Source organism: Callospermophilus lateralis, chromosome 10 (assembly GCF_048772815.1).
Source record: "Callospermophilus lateralis isolate mCalLat2 chromosome 10, mCalLat2.hap1, whole genome shotgun sequence".
In the NCBI taxonomy this organism is placed as follows: domain Eukaryota; kingdom Metazoa; phylum Chordata; class Mammalia; order Rodentia; family Sciuridae; genus Callospermophilus; species Callospermophilus lateralis.
In genome coordinates, this window is record NC_135314.1 from 69,670,930 (window position 1) to 69,689,869 (window position 18,940).

The 18,940-nt window shown below is 35.0% G+C and overlaps 1 protein-coding gene across 6 annotated transcripts in view; it reads right to left on the minus strand.

The window, feature by feature from the left end:
* Bbx (BBX high mobility group box domain containing) overlaps positions 1-18,940 on the minus strand; it is a 266,094-nt gene that overhangs the window by 182,206 nt on the left and 64,948 nt on the right. The gene's annotated exons all lie outside the window — the stretch shown is intronic.

The window sequence follows — 18,940 nt, forward strand, 5'->3', positions numbered from 1 at the left end:
CCCAAAAGACTGAAAGGAAGAACAAAGCAGACCTACTAGGGAATTCAGGGCCAAGCAACAACACTGGTGAATTTCTTGGAGTTTCTTTTTACCTCATATATTCCAGACTTGAAATAAAGAAGCTGGCCATCCAGTAATAGCAACAGTGCACAGACAATAAAGTCCCAACAAAAACTAACTCTCTCTAGCTAAAGGACCAGGAAAAGGACCACAAAGCAAGACAGAAAACTGATGCAAATAACTGCTCTATATAACTGAAACATCACAGGAAAAAAAAACTATGGGCCCATATTGCCTTCTAAAATCCAGTACTAGACTTCCACTCTTGACAGGTTTTAAAAATGGGTCACAATTCCCACACTGGGTGGTGTAACACAGAAGAACCTTGGGCTTTTATCAACCACCACTTACACACTCAACGGAAATCATCTGTGAATATAGAACTTCCAGCCACCTTCCCAACAATGTTTCCCTCTCTCCCTACCTGGGTTGGATCACAGTAGACCTAGTATACAATTTCAGAATGTTTTTGACCACTGCCCAACAATAATATAACCAACTCATATTTCCCACCCCTAACCCAGTGTGTCAGTGGAGGCCATGCAGACCAGTAGTAAAGCACTTCTATCCCTTCTCGTTAGGGTGGTATCAACAGAAGCCTGTTGAGGGCAGGAACTTCCCAACAGTAACAAGAAGCCCCTTAGGAGGGGAACAAGACTTATCACCTTATAGTAATGAGATCATCTCATGCTACAGCAATGTCAGAGAACGCAGCTAAAATAGGAGGTTTAAATAAGATCCACAGTCTCGCAACACAATACCCAAAATATCCAGATTTCTATTGAAAGTCATTCTCATACCAAAAGGAGGAATATCTCCATTTGAATGAAAAAATACAATCAAAAGATGACAAAACAAGATGAAAAGAGATGCTAGAATTATCTGACAAAAATTTTAATGCAGTCACCATAAAAATGCTTCATGAACAACTGTGAACAAGGCTGAAACAAATGAAAAAATAAAATGTCTCAGCAAAGAAACAGAAAATATAAAGAAGAACCACATCAAAATTTTTGAACAAAAAAACCCACAATAACCAAAGTATAAAACTTAATGTACGGGTTCAACAGTAGAACAGACAGACAGAGGGTGGGGGGCATGGGGTATCAGTAAAACAAGAGAAATTATCCAATCTGAACGAAAGAAAATATATTGAAAAAATAAACACAGCCTCAGTGGACCTACAGATCAATAAGAAAAGATCTGAGGGGCTGGGGATGTGAAAAAGATCTGAAATCCATGCCATTGTAATGGTGTGGAGGGCTAAAAAAGTATTCCAAATAATGGCTGAAAACTTCCCAAACATACAAACACACCAAGAAACATCACAAACTTCTGAAAATTAATCATCTCCCCTTTTTCCCCAAAACTGAAAACAACAAGAAAGAAAAAGACAGTTTACTTATACAGGAATAACAATTCAAACAGCATATCTCATTAGAAACCATAGAGGCCAAAAATAGTGGTACAGTGTTTAAGTACTGAAAGAAAGCAACCACAAGCCTAGAATCCTTTGCCCAGAAAATCTATCCTGCAGGCGTGAAAAGTAAATAAAGATCTTCTCAGAGGAAGAGGAACTGAAGAGAATTTTCAGCAGCAGACCTACCCTACAAAAGTAGCTAAACAAGTTCAATAAACAAAAAGAAAATATTAAAAAAAAAAAAAAGAAACTGAGAACATCAAGAAAAACATGGTAAACAAAAACATGGGTAAATACATTTTCCTTCTTCAAGTTTTCTAAATTATATTTGATGTTTAAAACAAATTATAAAATTGTCTATAATAACATTATCTAATGTGGTTCCAAGTGTATGTAGAAGAATTTAAAACAATGTATTACAAATGAAGAAAGTAACAGGATGTAAAGAAAGGGAAGGCAGGGCTGGGGTTGCCGCTCAGTGGGAGAATGCTGTGTGAGGCACTGGGTTGGTTCCCCAGCACCACATATAAATAAATAAATAAATATCCATTGATAACCAAAAATTTTTTTTAAAAAAAGAAAGAAAGGAAAGGTAACCATACTAATTAATTATCAGTGGTTTAAAAAAAATGGTCTAAGTATGTGCTCTACAAGAAACATATCAGATGTAACATCAGTAGGTTGAAAATAAAAGAATAGAAAGGCTATCATACAAACAATGAAAATATAGCAAGAATGTTGTACCAATCAAGTCCACATTTCAGAAAAAATGAAAATTATCAGAAGCTTGGGGCTGGGGATGTGGCTCAAGCGATAGCACACTCGCCTGGTATGCGTGCAGCCCGGGTTCGATCCTCAGCACCACATACAAAAAACAAAGATGTTACGTCCACGGAAAACTAAAAAATAAATATTAAAATTCTCTCCTCCCTCCCTCTCCCTCCCTCGCTCCCTCCCTCCCCCCCCCTCTCTCTCTCTCTTTCTCTCTCTCTCAAAAAAAAAAAAAAAAGAAAGAAAATTATCAGAAGCAAAGAGGGACATTACATCATAATAAAAGGACAATACCATCTAGAAGACATACCAAACCTAATGGAAGGAAAACCAGTAGAATAAAAGAAGGGAAATGGGAGGGAGAAGGGGAAGGAAAGAGTAAGTAGTAGGGACTCAAATTGATCAAAGTATATTCTATGCATGTATGATTATGTCAAAATGAACCCCAATATTATGTATAAGGAGAATGAAGAACACAAGGCAGGAAAAAAGAAGATATATCAATCCTAAATATGTATACACCAATAACAGAGCTACAAAATATGCAAAGTAAGAATGTACAGAACCAAAAGTAGCAACAGACAAATCCATTACTGTGTTGGGAAACATCAGTCCTTCTCTCAGCAACTAATAGAACAATTAGATAGAAAATCAGAAAGAATATAAGAACTCAACAATATTATCTATCAACAGAACTTAACTGACATTTAAAGAACACATGACCCAACAACAGCAAAACACACATTCTTTTTCAAGTGCCCATTTCAACTGCCCAAAGAATACATACCAAGACGACTATATGCTAGGCTATTAAACAAGTTATTCAATAAATTTTAAAGAACTGAAATCCTACAGGGTGTTCTCTGATCAATACAGAATAAAATTAGAAATCAATAACAGAAAGGTAATAGAAAATTCCTAGACATTTAGAAACTAAATAACACACAAATAATCCATGAGTCAAAAGTCTCAAGGAAGATTTTTAAAACACAATGGATTGAATGAAATGAAAATATAGCAAGAATTTGTAGGACACACATCAAAATTTGTAGGACACAGCTAAGACAGTGCTCAGAGGGGAATTTGTAGCACTAAATACTCTTCTTTTTTAAAGAGGAAATCTTTCAAATCAGTCATTTAAATTCCTATATCAAGAATCTGGAAAAAGATCAAACTAAATCCAAAGCAAGCACAAGTTATGAAAATAATAAAGGTATAATTTTGGTATTACTTAACTACCAAAACCAGACAAAGATGGAACAAAAAAAGGAAGCACACACCAGTCTCCTTCATAAACACACATACAAAATTTTCTAACAAGGGTTGGGGATGCTCTCAGTGGTAGAGCCTACTGTGTGTGAGGCCTTGCTATCTCCAGTACTGTAAAAACAAACAAACAAACAAAACCTAATAAAATACAAGCAAATAGAATTCAGGAAGACACAAAAATAATCCCACAATATAACCAAGGATTTATTTCAGGAATGCAAGGCTGATTCAGTATTCAAAAATCAATGAATATAACCCAATGTAATAGGCTAAAGAAGAAAATTCATATGATCATATCAACTGATTCAGAAAAAAATATTAGATACAATTCAATATTAAAAAATTTCAGCAAGTTAGGAATCAAGCAGCCTTCTTCAACTCAATAAACAGCATCTTAAACTAACCTAACACTGTAACAGTAAAATACTGAATGTTTTTTCCCTGAAATTATGAAAAGGACAACTCTCATTACTCTTACTCATACATAAGTCATGGAAAGGAAATAAAAGGCATACAGATCTGAAGGAAGAAACAAAACTATCACTATTTACAGATGGCATGATTGTCTACATTAAAATCTCAAGAAATCTACTAGAAAAAAGTCAGTTGAGACAAGCTAAACATACAAAATTTAACTACTTTTATATGTGTATAATGGACATGAACATCAGTATTAGAATGCTTTACTAGCAAAGAGTATGAAGACACGAAAATGAAAAATGCAATACGATTTACACATATATGTATATATACACGTATATATGACAGCGGAATGTATTACAAATCTTATTACACATTTAGAGCACAATTTTTCATATCTCTGGTTGTAAACAAAGTATATTCACACCAATTCATGTCTTCAATATATACTTTGTATAATAATGATCATCACATTCCACCATACAATAATGTTTTATATTAAAATGTAAAGCTAACAAAACATGTCCAGGGCATGTATGCTAAAAACTATAAAATGCTAATAAATAAAATCAAAGAGGATCTACATAAGAGACATACTCTGTTCATTAATTGGAAAACAAAACACAGTGAAGATGTCAATTGTCCCAAAATTAATATACAAATTTAATACAGTTTCTATTTTAAAAGAAAACTTAGCATGATGCTTATACATACAGTAGATATTGGCAAAATTATTCTAATTTTATGTGGAAAAGCAAAGGAATTAGAATATCTAAAACAATTTTGAAAAAATAATATAATGTGAGAAATTGGTTTACAAGATTTCAAGACTTATATAGTTAATTAATAGTAATTAAGAATGAGTTCTATTAGTAGAGGATCAGACATATAGATCAAGGGAACAGAACAGAGAACCCAGAAATAGATCCACACCAATATATCTATATTAGTATTAGACAAAGGTATAAAAGTAATTAAATGGACTAGGATAGACTTTTCAAACATATGGTGCTAGAGCTAACAAGACATTCATGGGCAAAAAGAAAGGAACCTTGACATGAGACATCTCGTAAAAATCAATTCAAAACAGATCATGGACTTAAATGTAAAATACGAAACTACAAAAATCTTCAAGATTCTCAGAATCTAAGAGTTATTTAAATATGAGCTGGACTTAACACCAAATTCATAGGATCCATACAAGGTAAGGCTAATAAGATGGACTTAATCAAATTCAAAACTTTTGCTCTGCCCAAAACCCTATATAGATGATGAAAAAGACAAGCTACAGAGAAAATTCATGAAAACCACATATCAACAAAGTACTAGTATCTACATAAGAACTACTTACATGGTAGATATTATTTTACTGTCCCAACTGAAGAGTGAAATAAACAATTTGATGGGCAAAATACATGAACAGAAAATTGAACAAGGGATACATATGGATGGCAAATAAACAAATAGAAAGATGTTCAATATTATTATCCATCACAGAAATGCAAATTCAAACTACAATAAGATAACTGTACACCTACTGAAACAGTTTTTTTTTTTAAATGATACCACCAAATGTTGGTGAGGATACACAGAAACTGGATCATTCATATATTACAGATGGGAATGAAAACAATACAGCCACTTTGGAAAACCATGTAACAGGGTTTTGTTTTGTTTTTTGTTTGTGTTGTTGTTTTTCTTTTTTTAGGTGGGGGGGACCCAAACATGCAACTATCATTTGATCTTGCAATTGCAGTCCTGGACATTTATCACAGAGGCATGGAGACTTATTCACATGAAATCATGGATACGAATGTTCAAAGCAGTTTTATTCATGATAGCTCCAAGCTGGCAATAATCCCAGTTGACTGTAAACTAGTGAATGGTTAAACAAACTGGGATCTCCAGACCACTATCAGCTTTTTTTTTTTTTTCTTTAAGGGAAAAAAAAAAAAAAAAAAAACAAAAACAACTAACCTACTGAGGGCTGGGGATGTAGCTCTGTAATAGAGGACATGCCCTGCATACAGAAGCCCTGGGTTTGATCCAAAGCAACACACTCCACCCCAACCCACCCCCCCCAAAAAAAAAAACATGAAAAAGAACCTACTGATACGTGCAACATATATGAACCTCCAGAGAATTGTTCTGGAAAAAAAAAAGAGGCCAATTTTAAAAAAACACCTACTATATGACTATTTGTAAAATATAAAAATATTCTTGACATAACAAAAATCATAGAAATGGAGATGAGATCAGTGCTTGCAAGGTGTTACAAAGGAGGTGGGAGCAAAAGAGAAATGGATGTAGCAATAAAACAGGAAACATGACGGTGGTTATGGAAATATTCTGCATCTTAAGTGTACATAGGCGAATATCATAGTTACTAGACTGTCATTTTATAAAAAATCCAAATAAAGGGCACATGGGATCGCTGTGTATTATTTCAGATATCTAAATATGAATCTATAATTATCTCAAAATAAAAAGTTGAAAAATGTATAGAGCAATACTATGAAAAAACATAACAAAAAGCAGTTGAGTAGTGTGTGTTTCCCCTTTATGCTCCCATCTCATGGGTGTGGGCTATCTCCTTTTCAGGGGATTTGGTTAGGGTTACAAAGTTATACTATTACTCTACATTTCTCCAAGGGAATGGGGACTGGGGACTTCAGTTACCATATGCCAATGATTACCAAATTTGTATTTCAAGCCCACTCCTCTTTTCCAAAGTCCAGATATATTTTACTTTTAATTGAGTATCTCAACCTAGGTAACTCACAAACACTTCCACACTGCAATTTTAGACATGTGTTTTTTGTTTGTTTGTTTGTTTGTTTTCCCCTGCTGTCTCCAGATTGGCTTCTCTTGGGGCTTTTCCTGTTTCAGGAGTTGTCATTTGCTATGGTCTGAATGTTTGCCTCCCTCCAAAATTCATGGTTGAAATCCAACCTTCAAAGTGATGGTTTTAGGAGAGAGGTTTAGCCCTCATGGGTAGAGCCCTCATGAATGGGATTAGTGCCTTTACAAAGGAGGACCCAAAGCTGCCTTCACCTTTTCTACCATGTAAGGACACAGTGAGAAAGTGCAATCTATGAACCAGGAAATGGGTTCTCAGACATGGTACCTGCCTTGATCCTGTACAACCTAGACTCTAGATAATGAGAAATAAATTCCAGTTGTTTAAGGTAATGTGAGATTTAGTCTGACTTATTCTCACTCTCATGTCACCAATCTTATGTGAACAGTTGGTAAGTCCTCTTCTTCCCATCCCTTGCACTGCCTCTTGGCTGAAGCACCACTGTAATCACCTCCTGAATGATTTCTGTAGCCCCACTGCATCCCTTCAATAGCATTCCTCCTGTAGTAACCAGACTCAGTGTTACAGAATGCAAATTCAAATACAAATCTAGCTTATAACTTTTCGTTGTTACCCTGTGCTTCCCACAGTCCTAATCAAAGCATACAAAATCCCATATATTCTTGTTTCTATTTGTGTCATGCCACCATGCGTGCTCATTCCTAAACTCTGGCCATAATAAGGCTTAGTTTCTCCAAGGCACTCTGCTATCTGACTTCAGGACCTTCACACTTTTATCACTCCCAGCCCAAACTATCTAACATTTACCATTCCTCAGACCTTAGTTTATCCATCACCTCCTCTAAAACAGTTTTCCTGAGCCCTCAAATCAAGGGAGGTCCTTGTTAAATAATCAAAGATGAAAGGAATGCCTACACAACTTTGAATACACTCAAACTAAAGTGTTTTAATAAAAATTACCAAACAACTATAAAATTCAAAGATCATAACCAAGGTAAAAACCATTATTTTTCAATGTATAAGTCATATATATTTGATTTGGTACTTTATTTTAACTTACACCCACTTGATAGGCACTTGACATCTATTTGCTATGGAATTTTCTTAATATGAAGTATAAAAATCAAGATTCTAGTAAGAGGCTTTGTCATTCACAGTCAAACTAGAACTATTAGTTATTATGAGCAACCAGTACAACTATTTTCTCACAATTATTTGTCATTTCAGATATACATACCCTAAATTTCTTATAAGTTCAAAAAACAAAAAACACATTTTGTTGACCCTGAAGTTAAGCTACCCAGTATTCTTTCCAAAGTGTGATAAGCTCCACTGAGTCTTTTAATAACAATGAAAACAATAACAAAAACACATAAGATATTAGAATGTATCCCATAAAAAATGTCTGAAGCTTTAGAAGACATGTCTATAGCACCATCTAAATAGTAATTTAGAGAAGTTTGCATTTTAAATCTCTACATCTGAGTGTTTTTCTACTCTTTATTGACACAGATACATACTCAACGTGACCACATCACCATAATTTTAAGTCTTTACATTTAAAATTCTACAAAGTATTTATATGAATCTGTGCTTCTTAGATTACTAGGGTTTTTAGTACAACTAAGAAGTAATTAATTCAACTATATTAATTTATATCTCTGTCTTTGCATATTAGTTTTCAACTCTGTGGTTCTATATGGTTCATATATATGTGCTTCTTGGTTCTATATACATTCAATCTTCATTTCCTGTTTTAAAAAATCTATTTAAGGGGCTGGGGATGTGGCTCAAGTGGTAGTGCGCTCGCCTGGCATGCGTGCGGCCCGGGTTCGATCCTCAGCACCACATACAAACAAAGATGTTGTGTCCGCCGAAAACTAAAAAAATAAATATTAAAAAAAAATCTATTTAAAAGCCTCATTATGAAACATTAAAATAATGGAGGGATCATAGGAATATATTTCAATATTTAAGAGGAAAACCCACTAAAAATAAAAACAATGAAGTAATGTGAAATATGCTATAAAATACAAGGTAAACATGTGAAAATATTTATTGGAGCACAGGAGGAAAAGGATGCTCTAAAAAGGCTGTTTCACAAGGTGTTACTGCTGATATTACACCATCCTTGGATTAACAAAACTAGGGGGTTCCAAGCTGTGAGAGAGAATACATGCAATTAAACCTGTGTTAACTAAAGGCTGGAGGAGTAGCCTATTCTGACTTACTAAATTTACTTATAAACCTTTTCGTTTTAACAACTGCTATGGAAAACCTTTCTAAAATGTATAGAGGTATGCATCTTGCATTAGTAAAGTACAATATAGTGAACATAATTAAATCTCTCACTGTTGATTATGGTGTGATCAGATATTAAGGCCTTGTTGTGAGCATCCATTTTCACTGGAACTTAATGAAAATGTGGACATTGGGATTGTTTGGGTTAGATGTATACAGACTGGCCCCAGGCTATTTATTCATTGGAACTTTTCTTTTTTTTCTCTTCTTTTTTACTACACAGCTTAAAATCAATTTTTAAAAGGGAGAAAAGGAGATTATTTTCCTATAAGTCAAGAGCAAGAAAAATAAACCTGGTTATCTGAGCTCTTACTATATCATTGGAGCTTTTCCAAAGTAATAGGTATTCTTGAAAAATCTGTTCCATTTTCAGCACTATTACAGCAATGAGTGCCCAAGGGCAAAGCTTAGGAAAAGTAAAATCCAATTCCTACGTGAAGAAGAGGAGCACTGAAGAAAGCTGGGCAGTATCTGGGTATTTACTAAATATATCTTATATACTAAGTATGTTTTATGTACCAAGTACTCTACTAAATACCATGGCTACAGCAAGTATTCCTTGCCTGTGCCTCAGTTTCAAAATATGCAAAATTAGGAGACTAAACACATTGGCCTCTCCACATACAAAAGCTCTCCATACTGTGATTCACTAAGAGCAAAGTGATGTTACTCTACCATTCACTAAGTTGTGTGCACGTGTGCGCACATGTAAGCGGTCAGAAAGCAACTCAGAGAGAAGGAAAAGTATGGAGGAATATTTAACTCTCCAAGAGAAGTTAAAATGCCAAATCTCTAAGAAAATTATATTCTGCAGCTAACTGAGGAATGTTAATTAGTTATTTTACTCCTCTTTTTATTGCTTTGGGCAGAACATTAAATGAGTAACAAATTCACGGCTGGGCTATATGTTAAAATGCTGTGGGGTTAAATATTAAATATACAAATGAGGAAACTGAAGAATCCAGAAGGTTTTTTATTTCCTTTCAGTTTTCTCTGAAATCTTCCGCTAAATGACGATTGTATGGGCACTAGTGCTAGCATTCCACATTATTTAAATGTGTGATCTTAGTCAAGTCACTGGCTTGTCAACAATACATTTCCTCCCATTTCTGTCATCATCAAGAATGTTACGACAAATGCAACACATTTTGTTTTAAAATAGCCCAGAAGAATGCTATGGATATGCTGCTTTCTGTCTCTGGAAGGGCATTTGATCAAGTACTGAACATAGTCAAATGAATTCTTAACTCTGAATATCACATTTTGAGTAATGAAACAAAAGAAACACTGGAAAGATGAGTTAAATTCACAAGATCAAATGAATCCACAGAACAATCTTAACATTGCTGTTGACATCCAGTTTGTATATATCATTCTCCCTGTATGGAATAACTGATTCATTGGTTTCTCTCATTATGTTTCACAAGTATAAATGTAAATACTGGAACTACACTGAGAAAGAAAAATCTACAAGCATGGAGAGGCCTGATTTAAGAACAGTTCCTGAGGAAAAGAACTAAGATCTTTAGCTGGTTTCAAGCTCCACATAAGTCAACACTGTGACAAGACTGCCAAAAAAGCTAACATAATCTCAGCCACTAAAAACAGAAGTGTAATGTCCAGAACAAGGTGTTATTAGAGCTTTACTGTATTCTCTGCGTCCTCTACATCTTGCACTGGATGCTACAGAGCCAGAATGATGGGTTAAATCCCAAGATCACCTTATTTAAGAGTAATGCTGACAAACGAGAAATTCCAGGAAGAGGAATGACCACAATGTTGTAGAACCTTGACAAGAAACAATTTCTGAAGACTGAGAGAACCAGGACTATTTAACCTGGAAAAGCTAGATCTTAAGGAAGATGAGAAGATCTAAGAGGACGCATTCCAAAGCAGATTTGGTGTTGATACAAATAGTACACAAAATTGGATCAGCACTGGGAATGCTGAGGTAATGCAACTGTGGTTAACCCTGGCTGTGTTAGAAATACCTATGAATAATTTTAAAACTTTCAATGCCCTAGCCCTGCCCATAACCAACTAAACTGAATTTCTGGGTAAAGGCCTCAGCAATGGTAGTTATTGAAAGCTCCCCTGGGATTTCTAACATGCAGCTCACTTGAGGATGACAAAGGTAAATAGAATCTCGGGGTGGCTACCTATCCATGTTTGGTGTAGAGGAAATTCCTTATCAGAAATCTGTATGAGGCTTACTTCCCAGATCCTCTTCTGCTCTAGAACCTTTTGTTGACTTTAATTTAATCTCTCTTCTGTGATTCTGGGGAACCTAAGTCTTGGGCATGCTGGGCAAGTACTCTATTATAGAACTGACCTCAGCCCTTTTGTACAGTCATGAAAGATTAGCTACTTTTTGCAAATATTTGAGAAGAAATGAAGTTTAGATTTCATTTAAAGATTTCATTTACTCTCCTAAAGGGAAGATTTAAGTTGGGCTATAATACTTAGCATATTCTTGAATAAGAGGTTTCAAAGATTAAGTACTACTACTTTGTAGTATAGCATCTTCATATGTAAACCTATAAATTAGTTTCAAAATTTGATAAAATAAATTTAAAACTTGGTAACATTCAAGTTTTCATTTCTTCCATGATAAAATAATTACAATGAAGCAAAAAATATTTTGTAGTTTGAATGAACTCTAACACCAGTAGTAGTTTATTCTACATACATAATAAAATGCTATATTTTCCTGCTTTAAATATCTTCTAAAACTTTTTATAATAGAATAAACTGAATTTTTAGTAATCAGTTTACAGTTCTCTGTGCTTCCTTCAGTACTGGTTGTACTCTTGCTCTTGATCCTTTTCTCCGACTACTGAATAAAAACATTTCTATAGGTTTCCTAATCTCCTTGGAAAAGATACATCAGTGTGTGTTCAAAAGCCTTCTGACCTTAATATAGGTTAGGCATCAACAGTAGTGGGTTAAACTTGTAAATTTTAGTGACCCCTCCAGATTTTTCCACTTACATGTAACACACCCTCTAAACTTTAAAACTTTCACTTTAGATTATGGTAAAACACCAACCATTTCCTTTTATTTTTATCATCTGTCAGTGTAAAAAACTCCTAATGAATCTGAAGCTTCTTCTGGGCTACTTGAAATCTCTCTCATTAATCTTTGTCGTGTGGCTCATAAATAATGAGAGGTATTAAAGATCATCATCTTGTTTACAGACAGCCACCACCAAAAGAGCCTGGAACTAGAATAACACCGGGGAACTGACCAGACAGACTGAGAGCATGTCGGGAGCCCTGATGTGGGGACGAAGCACACATTTTTTTTTTTTTTTTTAAACCACTAAGCTGGTTAACTGCACTCCGATTCAAATAATGATTGCCTTTTTCATATCAAAACACTAGAAAAAATTACGACCTTATAGCCTTTTGAGCAGCTGCTGGACAGGCAGATAGCTCCACAGTCAACAGTCACCTTTCCATTTTTCAAGCACATACCTCTCATAGAAATGTTTTCAGTGCAGCAGTCTACAGAGCTGGTTATAACACCGGCACGATGTGAAAACAAAATTCATGATGATTTTGCTTTTTCAGCCTGCCCCTTTCTTTTTTAAAAAATTCTTTTCTTGACCTTCATCCCCCAAAGAAAACCAAGCCAACAATACTTCACGAAACCTGCCTCAGTCTAAGGAATATAACGTTTTCAGTGAAAGCAAACCAGCTTTACAGAACAGCTTTCAGAGAAGCAGGAAGCTGATCTGAGCAGCAGAGAGCAGGGATGGGGCGGAGCAGAAAGGAACTGAGCTGGGGAAAAAGCGAAGCACAGACAGTCCTGGCCGCTTCTAGTTACTTATTGACACTTTTCTCTTAATAGCACAGATTTATGAACAGGGTGAGCATCCGTCCTGCCATACCTTTTCTTTCTTTTACGAATTTCTGTCAGTTGGTAAACTATCACACAGGGGAAAGTAAGGCCTTACAGCCCCGCCAGAGCCCAGTTGCAGGGAAATGATGTAAGCTTCCCACCTCCCACCAGCCCCCGCTCTGCCAATCCACCTCTACTCTGACCTGTTCATATCCCCTCCCTCCCCCAGGGCCACTGTCCTGGGGCTGAGGGGCCCCAGGGTAGCCTAGCTGTGTCCTACTGTGCAGCACAAAGTATTTGCCAGGGAGTAAGAAATATTTTTGTTTTCAGAAAGTCTTCAATGAGAAAGTAAATGCCTTTCTATTTAAAAAAAATAATGTCGAATGTCCAAAAGCTAGTCAGTCCCCAGGACAAATAACACTAACTAGTTTTGAGGCGAGGAATGTAATTTACCAAAAGCCAGCAAAAGGTGTGATGTAGCAAGGGGTGCAATACTGGGAATTAGAAGAGAATAGTTATACTATTTTAATACAACCTCTGTGATCTACTAGCTTAATCTCTCTGGTTTTGTTTTCTATAAAATGAAAGAAACATAAATTATATGATACCTCATACATTTGGTGATATAAACTGCTACCCAAAATTTTTTTAAAAAGTGAGGAGCCAGACTGTGGTCAATTGTTTGTTGTTTATTCAGCAACCTTTTAAAGATTTGCTTCGCCAAGTAGGACAAGAAATATAGTGAAAAAAATTTTAGAGGAAGTTCAAGTGCTAATTCTGATCTGGAAAATTTGTAGAGAATTAGGATTATGGAAATTCATGCTCAGGAATGACAACTGATAAACAGATGTATGGAAGCAATTAAGACCTATAACATTACCCTACACAGCATAAACTATTTGCCTTGGCCAGCAGTGATATAAATTTAAAGGACTCACCAAGAATTTTTTAAAAAAATTTTTTTTTTAAATTAAGAGCCCATCATTTACTGTTTGCTAGCAAATCCTCTCCAAACAGATATGCAAACTCCTGGAAATACTTTTCCAAGGTTATGCAGAGGGTAAATATTTCCCAGATCAACTTTCCTAAGCACCCTCTCCTAAACCACTGCCCCCCCCCCAACCTCAGAATGTCCCCTGCAGAGTCTGTTAACTTTTCTCACCTCCCTTTTTCAAACATCCTTTTCCCCCACTTTATAAATTCTGGGCACACAACTTACCCATCACAAATCTCACTCTGGGGCATATCTTGGAGTAGGGGTGGGGAAACCTCAGGGCTGTACACAAGGGAACAATTAGAAATACCAGTCAGTCCAAAGTGAATGGCCCTAACCCAATCACTCTTCTGCAATTCAGATAGCTTTTGCCAATTCTTTGCTTAGAGTAAAACGGAGGGAGGGCCTGAATGAATTGTCAGCTGATGAATCATTAAAGATAATTTAAATGATGGATCACTAGGATTTTGAATGTAATCCAGGAGTCCAAATAAACAAGTGACACTGCTAACTTATACTTCCATTCTCTTCAACTTATGTAAACAAAATTCCACAGTGTATACATTTAAAAAGGATGAAAATATACTGAATAATAGTAATAAATTGATGATGAGCTAATTGGAAAAATAAAACATGCATTAATAAACAGATTTTGAATAAAACTGTTTTTATCTCTAATTTACTTACTAAAATTTGTGTCTTAAAGCATATTATTTTGATCAACTATATACTAATCATTACTCAATGATCCCTTTCTTAAAAATCAGAAGCTAGTATGGTGGCACATGTCTGTAATCCCAGTGATTTGAGAGAATGAGGCAGGAGGATCTTAATTCCAGGCCAGCATTGACCACTTACCAAGACCCCTCTCAAAATTAAAAAAAAAAAAAAAATGGCCAGGAATGTAGTTCAATGGTAGAGCATTCCTAGGTTCAATCCCCAGTACCACAAAAAAAAAAAAAAAAAAATCACTTAGAACCCCATGACCATAGAAAATTAAAGTTTTAATCACAAAAGAATGATAAAGTGAGTAATAAAAGACATTTAAACATAATACACAAGGATCAAATCTGCTGAGAAAAGTGTATTACAGTAAAATTCAAGGAGAAAGAAAAACTAAGATTTCAGATTGCTACAGAAGAATTTATAAATGCATAATGGAAGGTAGTATTTTAAAAATCATAGTTTTAGACTAAAATGAATATATTTAAGAAGAAAATATTTTTTTAAAAAAATCTAAAGTTTACAAAAACAATTATACCTTTAGCAAAGAATTTAAACATAATAAAAAAACTTAAATGTCAATTCAGAAGTATAGGTGAGAACCCATGATTTCCAAATTCTTGAACTCCCAAACACATAGAATAAAGCTTTCAATTTCCAGAAGTAGCAAATAAAATTCAAGTAACATCAGAGGAGAGAAGAAAGTGTTTTAAAATATACATTACCTCTACTGTTTATAATGCCCATATGGTAAACTAGGCACATTATTCTCTTCCATGAATTATTATGTAGTTACCATTCTTATGGTCTCACTTGATCATTATGTGATTACCTCTATACACCTCTACCATTATTTCTGGGTTACTGACTGTCAATCTGAACCTGAAATATATTTAAGTGAATTGCCTACAGTTACACTTCTAGATTCAAATCCAGACACACACACAACTCCAGAATGCCTGCTCTTGACTAAAAACATGATGCCTCCCAGGAACTGCAGAACAGAGTAGGAATGCTGCTGCCACTCCCTGCTGTAGTGTCTGCAGCTAACAGCTGCTTCAGTGGGGCAAGGTCATATACTAGGAAACTGCTGAACCCTACATCGGGAGACTTGCATCCTAGTTTTGATGGTTTCTCTGACTCCGTGAGCTTGAGTAAGTTATTTAACTTTCTAAGCCTCAATTTCCTTATCTATAAAAAGTAATAATGGTCCTATTAGGGATCAAAAGAGAGTATCCTCATTCCAAGCTAGATGCCAATTTGAATTTCCTAAATAATAACTAATTTTTTAAGTTCTTACTATGTCTAGTCTTAATTCATTTAACTCTCCCAACAATCCTATGGCATAGTAGATACTCCGATTTTTATTAATGTTTTATCAATGAAGAAAGACTTTGTCCAAGAGAGGGAAAGCAGTTTGCCTAAGGTTATGAAGCTAAGGGGGTGAAAGAGCTAGCATTTAGGCTAAATGGTGTGACTTCAAGGCTGATAGTCATTAGAATTACTGATTGTTTGGAAATAATAACATTATCTTTATTCTCACCATCATCATCATCAACACCAACCTTTTCTATAGTTCACCTGAAGGGCCTTGGGTCTAGAAAGCACTCAGTAGTGATACACAGAAAGAATCTGAGACTAAAAGGAATTGAAGGCTTCAGAGAAAAAGTCAAAGAGGCTGTTCCCCAGAAGAAAATAATGTACAGCAGAATAAAGAGATAAACACAGGCCTGAAACTCAGACTATGAAAAAGTAATCAGCTAAGACATAGGGAACAAAAATCGGAAACATCCCAACAAAGAAAAAGTATACTTATGAAATTTTATAAGGTGCCTAAAAGAATTTTTTAAAAGGAAAAAAAATCAATGTGTGATAATTTGAGGTCTTGCCTACTTAATAATTTCTCTCCAACTGAGGAAGCAGAGGATATGATCATTTTAATCAGCCATCACTGATGATCTGATCCAGGCAAAATGAAAACTATTTGCCTCTAAAAGTATCAGAGCCCAGTAAAACATCCCTCTCAACTATCTTTTGCAAATCTCAAATCATGTACTCATGTAAAATTATTTCTGGGTTCCTTTGAACAACTGTGTTTGGGTTTTTAATCTACGTTATTTTCTTCTACAGCTGCTTATGCTGCTTCTTTTAATCAGGGACTCAACCTAGGCACACTTAACCACTGAGCTATACTCCCTGCCCTTTTTCTTTATTTTTAATTTTGAGGCAGCCTCTCACTAAGTTGTTGAGGCTGGCCTTGAACTTAGTATCCTCCTGCCTTGTGCCTGGGGTTACAGGTGTTTACCACCACAACCAGCCCTCTATAGCTTCTATCTAAATCTAAAGCTTCTTTTTTTTTTTTTTTCCACTTAAAGGAAGGGGGGGGGATATCACATTTTGCCCATTTCTCTCCAGCAGAGGTAGACTGCATTCTACATGCTTCCAAATACTTTGCAGACACCACAGTTAGAGGCACTGGTGTATCTCATTTGTGACTATAGATCTGTTTTCTCCATTATCCTGTATCCATTCCACAAAAGTACTCCCAGGTTTTGTTCATCTTTACAACTCCAGTACACTACATTACTATCATTAAATAGTAAAAGAAAGATTATTTTCTGACTTCATCAAATTTTCTTTTGTCACTTAACTTACTCTAGAAGACAATCTCCTCAGACAGTGATAATCTTAGATCAACAAAAATGATGAGAATTTAGTGGACTAGTGATTACTCCACTGTCAATTGGTTGGGAAATAAAAAGGAAGGCCCCTGGGTCCATGTTTCAGAGTCCTCTTCAGTGATATTGGTTTTCAGACAAAAGATAAGCTTCAGGGTCCTGAGCTCTTAAAATTTATTAACTAGCTTGGGGGCCTTTGGTTATTTATCCAGTAAAGTGGGTAGCACAAGGTTAGTGTCCAACACACTTTCATATTGGTTGATTAATTGACTGCTGCTATTAGAACTGTCATAGGCCAAAAGCAGACTCTCCATGAACTGCCCACAAAGGTGTTAAAAGATTGAGAAAACACCAAGAAGAATCTAAGATCATACAATTAGCTTTTTAGAATTATATATACAATTACATATAGTCAGATAATTAGTATTTATTTTTTAGTTTTAGTTCAACACAATGCCTTTATTTTATTTATTTACTTTTATGTGGCTCTGAGGATCAAACCCAGGGCCCTGCATGTGCTAGGCTAGCACTCTACCGCCGAGTCACAACCCTAACCCTAGTCAGATAATTTTTAAAAATCTAAATAATTACACTGCTACTTTTTTTAAATAGCATTCCTGAAAAATGCAGGGCCAAGGGAACTTTTTACCTTGATCTCAAGGGGGCAGAGGGACTCCCCATAAGTGAGGTGGTAATTTAGAAATTGCTGGCCCTTAAGGTATGTGTAAGAAAGATCAGGACCAATGACCACCTGATATTCCTCAAAGTTCCCAAATGTGATTACTATCTTGATAAACCTAAACATATGTACTTGAAAAAAATATCTTGGGGTTCCTAAATTGCATGTATCTCCTTTATCAATAAAACCTGAGCTTGTGTGTACCAGTAAACACAGCTAAATAAATAAATACACAAAAGAAACTTTAATTTTAAACTTTAGGTTGCAGGCAAAGATTTAATTCTAACTGTGACAAGTTTCCTCTAAGATTTCCTTGCATTACTGGGCCCCAAGAAACAATGTTTGAGCATTCTGTTCAACACTGATGTTGCTATCACATTAAAATTCAGTTTAAGATTTTTTTTAAATCAACAATTTCACAAAGAACAGATGATGATTTTAGTACACCTTTTTTTAAAAAACCAAAACATTAAGAAAAATGAACCATGTGTATATTTCAGTCTGACAGGGTTTCAAGTTTTGCCAAATTTATATAAAAGTTATACTACTCTGAGGGCTATTAACTTCTTGATGAGATTAACCTCTAATGCAAGGGTACATGCATAGCTAACTACAAACTAAATTACATATATAGTAAAAAAAAATCAAAAAATAACATTATTTTTGTACCATGATGATTAAAAAAGCTAACCAGCAGGAATCAACTGACAAGTTACAGATTTTCCTCACCACACATTATCAAATATTTTTCCTTTATTTCCATGAAATCTTACTAAGAGTATTTCAATCGTTTATGTTACTCCACCTCAAAAAACATTTCTATTATACTTTTTACAATAAACAGAATATTATAATTAAGAGTGGGATTTAGGTTTTCCATTTAAGTAGGCAGCATTACTAACAGGTGTAACATCTGCTTATTTTTTTTAGCTCCTTAAAAAATAAATACATTATATTTGGT